Below are 7684 nucleotides of genomic sequence, written 5' to 3'. Positions count from 1 at the left end.
ACACCTGGGATGGGACAGGACAGGGACACACCTGGGATGGGGACAGGATGGGGACACACCTGGGACAGGACAGGGACACACCTGGGATGGGGACAGGACAGGGACACACTGGGACTGGGGACAGGATGGGGACACACCTGGGACTGGGGACAGGATGGGGACACACCTGGGACTGGGACAGGGACAGGGACACACCTGGGATGGGGACAGGACAGGGACACACCTGGGACAGGGACAGGGACAGGAACACACCTGGGATGGGGACAGGACAGGGACACACCTGGGATGGGGACAGGACAGGAACACACCTGGGATGGGGACAGGAACACACCTGGGACAGGGACAGGGACACACCTGGGATGGGGACAGGACAGGGACACACCTGGGACTGGGACAGGACGGGGACACACCTGGGATGGGGACACAGCTGGGATGGGGACAGGGACACACCTGGGATGGGGACAGGACAGGAACACACCTGGGATGGGGACAGGATGGGGACACACCTGGGATGGGGACAGGGACAGGGACACACCTGGGATGGGGACAGGGACAGTCCCAGGACAGCGCTGGACACGGCCGGACCCCTGGGTGGATCCCAGCCCTGACACCCTCCTGGATTCTGTGGGACCCCCCAGATGGATCCTGGAACACACACGGACACAGCTGGATCCCAGATCCCTCAGGACCCCCCGGCTGGATCCCAGACTGAACAGATCCCAGATCCCCAAATGGATCCTGGAACCCTCTGGATGGATCCTGGATCCCCCAAATGGATCCCAGACTCTTCTGGATGGATCCCAGATCCCAAAAAGGGTCCCTGAGCACCAAATGGATTGGGAACTCTTCTGGACTCTTCTCAGTGGATCCTGGATCTTTAAAACTGATCCCTGACCCCTCAGGACCCCCCCAAATGGATCCTGGATCCCCCAAAAGGATCCTGAACTCTTCTGGGTGGATCCCAGATCCCCAAATGGATCCCAGAGCTGCCAAATTGATCCTGGATTCCTCTGGACCTCCCCCATACGGATCATGGATCCCCTAAACGGATCTTGGACTGTTCTGGATGGATCCTGGATCCCAGATGGATCCCAGATCCCAGATGGATCCCAGATGGATCCTGGATCCCAGATGGATCCCCCGGGCTGGGACACTGAGGGGACACCCCTGCCCTCCCCTCCCCCACTGTACAGAAATACAGGATCCCAAAAAGCCTCGAACCGACCCCGAAACTCCTTGGGTGTCCCGTTCCCAGTGCATCCCAGTTCATCCCAGTCCCATTCCCAGTCCATCTGAGTCCCTCCCAGTTCAATCCCAATGCATCCCAGTTCAATCCCAGTTTGATCCCAGTGCACACACATTTATTGTGATTTTTTTCCCAGTTTTCAGGATTTTGGGGTGAATTTTTGGGGTTTTGGGGTCAGGGGGTCCCTTGCCCACCCAGGGCAGGGCTGTCCCACAGGGATAATCCCAGTTTGATCCCAGTTCAATCCCAGTTGGATCCCAGTGCACACACACATTTATTGTGATTTTTTTCCCAGTTTTCAGGATTTTGGGGTGAATTTTTGGGGTTTTGGGGTCAGGGGGGTCCCTCGCACACCCAGGCCATGGGGAGAACCACAAGGATGATCCCACAGCTCCCAGTTCAATCCCAGTTTGATCCCAGTTGGATCCCAGTGCACACACACATTTATTGTGATTTTTTCCCAATTCCCGGGATTTTGGGGTGAATTTTTGGAGTTTTGGGGTCAGGGGGTCCCTCGCACACCCAGGGCAGGGCTGTCCCACAGGGATAACCCCAGTTTGATCCCAGTTTGATCCCAGTTTAATCCCAGTTGGATCCCAGTGCACACACACATTTATTGTGATTTTTTCCCAATTCCCGGGATTTTGGGGTGAATTTTTGGGGTTTTGGGGTCAGGGGGGTCCCTCGCACACCCAGGGCAGGGCTGTCCCACAGGGATAATCGGCCCAGAGCCCGTCCAGCCCCACGGCTGCACAATTCTCCAGGGATCCCCCGTTGGGCTCGTCCCGGTGCCACCAACTGATCCCAAAAAAAACCAAAAAAATCGGGATTGGTATCCCAAAAAATCCCAAAAATCCCGCCCTGAGTTCCACTCAAATCCCATAAATCCTGAAAATCCCACCCAAATCTCCACCAAATTTCCTTCAAGTCTAAAAAAATCCACCCTTCTTAAATTATCTGAATTTCTTAAGTCTCCCAAATCCCATAAATCCCCAAATTTTAAGAATAATCCCAAAATTCCCATAAATCACCTCGAAAATCCCCAGCTGTTATTTGGGGTGAGGATGGCACTGTCCCCAAATCCCATAAATTCCCCCAAATTTTATAAGTCCCCAAAAACCCATAAATTATCCCAAAACCCATAAATTATCCCAAAACCCCATAAATATCCCAAAATCCCATAAATTACCCCAAATTCCCAAAACCCCAAATCCCACCTGCTGTTGGGGGTCAGCTCAGTCCCGTCCCACTGGGTCCAAAACCCCAAAAACATTCCCAAAATCCCATAAATATCCCAAAACCCAAAAACAATCCCAAAACCCCATAAAGGATCCCAAAAATCCCATAAATATCCCAAAATCCCATAAATTATCCCAAAACCCCATAAAAAACCCCAAACCCCAATCCCCACCTGCTGTTGGGGGTCAGCTCAGTCCCGTCCCACTGGGTCCAAAACCCCAAAAACATTCCCAAAATCCCATAAAGATCCCAAAATCCCATAAATATCCCAAAACCCAAAAACGATCCCAAGAACCCCATAAATATCCCAAAACCCCATAAAGGATCCCAAGAACCCCATAAATTATCCACAATCCCATAAATATCCCAAAACCCCATAAATTATCCCCAATCCCATAAATATCCCAAAACCCCATAAAAAAACCCATAAATTACCCCAATCCCACCTGCTGTTGGGGTCAGCGCCGTCCCGTCCCCGCGGGTCCAAAACCCCAAAAACAATCCCAAAATCCCATAAATGATTCCAAAAATCCCATAAATGATTCAAAAAATCCCATAAATTATCCCAAATCCCATAAATATCCCAAATCCCATAAATATCCCAAAACCCCATAAATTATCCCCAATCCCACCTGCTGTTCGGGGTCAGCGCCGTCCCGTCCCCGTGGGTCCAAAACCCCAAAAATCATCCCAAAACCCAAAAATGATCCCAAAATCCCATAAAAACCCCAAACCCCATAAAAAACCCCAGTCCCACCTGCTGTTGGGGCTCAGCGCCGTCCCGTCCCCGCGGGTCCAGCTCCCCTCCCGCTCCCGGTCCCGGATCCCGAGCCAGGACGGGGAACGGAGCTGGGACTGCACGTGGTGCTGGGGGAAACCAGTATGGACCAGTATAAACCAGTATGGACCAGTGTAAACCAGTACGGACCAGTACAAACCAGTATGGACCAGTATCAACCAGTGTAAACCAGTATGGACCAGTATAAACCAGTGTAAACCAGTATAAACCAGTGTAAACCAGTATGGACCAGTATGGACCAGTGTAAACCAGTATGGACCAGTATAAACCAGTATGGACCAGTGTAAACCAGTACGGACCAGTACAAACCAGTATGGACCAGTATCAACCAGTGTAAACCAGTATAAACCAGTATGGACCAGTATAAACCAGTACAAACCAGTACAAACCAGTATGGACCAGTATCAACCAGTGTAAACCAGTATAAACCAGTATGGACCAGTATAAACCAGTACAAACCAGTATGGACCAGTATCAACCAGTGTAAACCAGTATGGACCAGTATAAACCAGACCAGTATAAACCAGTATGGACCAGTATAAACCAGTATGAACCAGTATAAACCAGTACAAACCAGTATGGACCCATATAAATCAGTATCAACCAGTGTAAACCAGTATGGACCAGTATAAACCAGTGTAAACCAGTATAAACCAGTGTAAACCAGTATGGACCAGTATAAACCAGTACAGACTGGTATAAACCAGTATGGACCAGTATGGACCAGTACAAACCAGTATAAACCAGTATGGACCAGTATAAACCAGAACGGACCAGTATAAACCAGTATGGACCAGTATAAACCAGTATGGGCAAAGCAGTACGGACCAGTATGGGCTAGTATGGACCAGTATAAACCAGTGTAAACCGGTATGGACCAGTATAAACCAGTACAGACTGGTATAAACCAGTATGGACCAGTACGGACCAGTGTAAACCAGTACGAACAAATGTGGACCAGTATGGAGCAGTATAAACCAGTATAGACCAGTATAAACCAGTATAAACCAGTATAGACTGGTATAAACCAGTATGAACTAGTATGGATCAGTGTAAACCAGTATGGACCAGTACAGACCAGTTTAAACCAGTACGGACAAGTATGGACAAGTATGGACCAGTGTGGACCAGTATAAACCAGTAAGGCCCCCTGGGATTTATAGGATTTACAGGATTTCAGGGATTTGGGGGGAATTTGAGGGGAATTTATGGGATTTTGGGAAATTTGGGGAATTTATGGGATTTGGGGTTCATGGAATTTTGGGATTTATGGGATTTAGGGTTTATGGGATTTGGGGTTTATGGGATTTGGGATTTATGGGATTTCCAGGATTTATGGGAATTCCAGGATTTATGGGGTTTTGGGAGAATTGGGGATTTTTTTGGGGGATTTTTTGGGGGTTTTTTGGGGGATTTTTTTGGGATTTTTTGGGGGATTTTTTTTGGATTTTCTTGGGATTTTTTGGGGATTTTTTTTTCGATTTTTTTGGGATTTTTTGAATTTTTTGGGGATTTTTTTGGGGATTGTTTTGGGATTTGGGATCTCACCTTTTCCTCGGCATCGTCGACCTCGAGCAGCTGCGACCCCAAAGCTGAGCAGAAAATTTGGGAATTCTCCCAGGAAGCGGCGAATTTGGAGAAGAAATAACAGGAATTCCGGAAAAAAACCCAACCCTTGGAGCAGGGGGGGAAATCTGGGAAAAATCCCAAAAATTCGGGGTCAGGATTGGGGGAATCCCAAAGATTTGGGGTTGGGAATGGGGAAAATCCCAAAGATTTGGGGAAATTTGGGAATATTCAGGAAAAACTGGGGAAAATTTGGGGAAATTTTTTGGGGGAAATGGGGAAAAATTGGGAAAAGTTTGGGGGAAATGGGGAAAAATTGGGAAAAAATTAGGGAAATCATTAGAAAATAATTGGGGAAAAATTGTGAAAAATTGGGAAAAAATTAGGAAAAAGGAAAAAAATGGGGGAAAAATTGGGAAAAAATGGGGAAAAAAATGGGGAAAAAATGGGAAATAATTGGGAAAAATTGGGTAAAATTGGGAAAAAATTAGTGAAAAAATGGGGAAAAAATTGGGAAAAATCGCAAAAAAATGGGAAAAAATTAGGAAAAAAATTGGGAAAAATTGGGAAAAAATTAGGAAAAATTGGAAAGTAATTGGGAAAACTTGGGGGGAAAATCGTAACAAATTGGGAAAAATTGGGAAAAAAATGGGCAAAAAATTGGGTAAAATTGGGCAAAAATTGGAAAAAATTAGGAAAAAAAATGGGGAAAAAATCAGGAATTTTTGGGAAGATTTGGGGAAACTCAGGAAATTTTTGGGTAATGGTGAGAGCACCCGGGAAATGGGAATGTCGGGGAAAGTTGGGGGAAAATGGGGGAAAAATTGGGGAAAAATTGGGGAAAAAATGGGGTAAAATTGGAGAGAAAATGGGGAAATATTGGGGAAAAATTGGGGAAAAAATGGGAAAAAATTGGTGAAAAATTGGGAAAAAATTAGAAAATAATTGGGAAAAATTGGGGGGGAAATCACAACAAATTGGGGGAAAATTGGGAAAAAAATGGGGAAAAATTGGGGAAAAAATGGGGAAAATTGGGGGAAAAATTGGGGGAAACTGGGGAAAAATTAGGGAAAGATTGGGGGAAAAATGGGGTAAAATTGGGGAAAATTGGAAAATAATTGGGAAAAATTGGGGGGGAAATCACAACAAATTGGGGGAAAATTGGGAAAAATTGGGGAAAAAATGGGGGAAAAATGGGGAAAAAATTGGTGAAAAATTGGGGAAAATTGGAAAACAATTGGGAAAAATTGGGGGGAAAATCACAACAAATTGGGGAAAAAATGGGAAAAAATTGGGGAAAAATTGGGGGAAAAATTGGAAAATAATTGGGAAAAAATGGGGAAAAATCAGAATTTTTGGGCAAATTTGGGGAAACTGAGGCACTTTTTGGGAAACCCCGAGAACACACTCACGCGGCCGCGAGCAGACGTCCCCCGCGCCGCCCAGCGGCCGCCAGCGGCTCCAGTCGCCGCGGCCCCGGCACAGCACGACGCGGCGCCGGCGCTCGTGGCCGAAGCTGAAGTGCAGCGCGGTGCCCGCCAGCGCCAGCAGCGCCGGGAAATGGGAACAGCGGGGAAAGTTGGGGGAAAATGGGGAAAAATTGGGGAAATTTTGGGGGAAAATTGGGGAAAAAAATGGGAAAAAATTGGGGAAAAAATGGGGGAAAATGGGGAAAGACTGGGGAAAAAATGGGAAAAAAATGGGGAAATTTTGGGGGAAAATGGGGAAAGATTGGGGAAAAAATGGGGAAAAATTGGGGGAAATTTGGGAAAAACTTAGGGGGAAAATGGGGAAAAATTGGGGGAACTTGGGGAAAAATTAGAGAAAGATTGGGGGAAAAATGGGGTAAAATTGGGGAAAAAATGGGGAAAGAATGGGAAAAAATTGGTGAAAAATTGGGGAAAAATTGGAAAATAATTGGGAAAAATTGGGAAAAAATGGGGGAAATTTTGGGGAAAAATGGGGAAAGATTGGGGAAAAAATGGGAAAAAATTGGGGGGAAATTGGGGAAAAATTAGGGGAAAAAATGGGGAAAAATTGGGAAAAAATTGGGGAAAATATTGGAGGAAAAATTGGGGGAAAAATCACAACAAATTGGGGGAAAATTGGGAAAAAATGGGGAAAAATTGGGGAAAAATTGGGGAAAAATTGGAAAATAATTGGGGAAAAAATTGGGAAAAAATGGGGGAAATTTTGGGGAAAAATGGGGAAAGATTGGGGAAAAATGGGAAAAAATTGGGGGGAAATTGGGGAAAAATTAGGGGAAAAATGGGGAAAAATGGGGAAAAATGGGAAAAAATTGGGGAAAAATTGGAAAATAATTAGGAAAAATTGGGGGGAAAATCACAACAAATTGGGGGAAAATTGGGAAAAAAATGAGAAAAAATTGGGAAAAAAATGGGGGGAAAAATGGGAAATAATTGGGAAAAAATGGGGAAAAATCAGGAATTTTTGGGACAATTTGGGGAAACTGAGGCACTTTTTGGGAAACCCCGAGAACACACTCACGCTGCCGCGAGCAGACGTCCCCCGCGCCGCCCAGCGGCCGCCAGCGGCTCCAGTCGCCGCGGCCCCGGCACAGCACGACGCGGCGCCGGCGCTCGTGGCCGAAGTTGAAGTGCAGCGCGGTGCCCGCCAGCGCCAGCAGCGCGCCCTCGCCGCACTCCCAGCGCTGCAGCCGCGACTCCGCCCGGCACGGCCGCGGCCGCACCAGCGCCAGCGGAGCCTCCGCGGTCGCCTCCAGGCACTGCCCGCTCGCCACGTGGCGCAGGAGCCCGCCCGGCAGCCACTGGAAGCGCTGGGCCGGCGAGGACGGGGCGCAGGCGGCCACGGTG

This window comes from Oenanthe melanoleuca, chromosome 25 (genome assembly GCF_029582105.1).
Source record: "Oenanthe melanoleuca isolate GR-GAL-2019-014 chromosome 25, OMel1.0, whole genome shotgun sequence".
NCBI lineage: Eukaryota > Metazoa > Chordata > Aves > Passeriformes > Muscicapidae > Oenanthe > Oenanthe melanoleuca.
Note: the sequence above shows the minus strand (reverse complement) of the source record.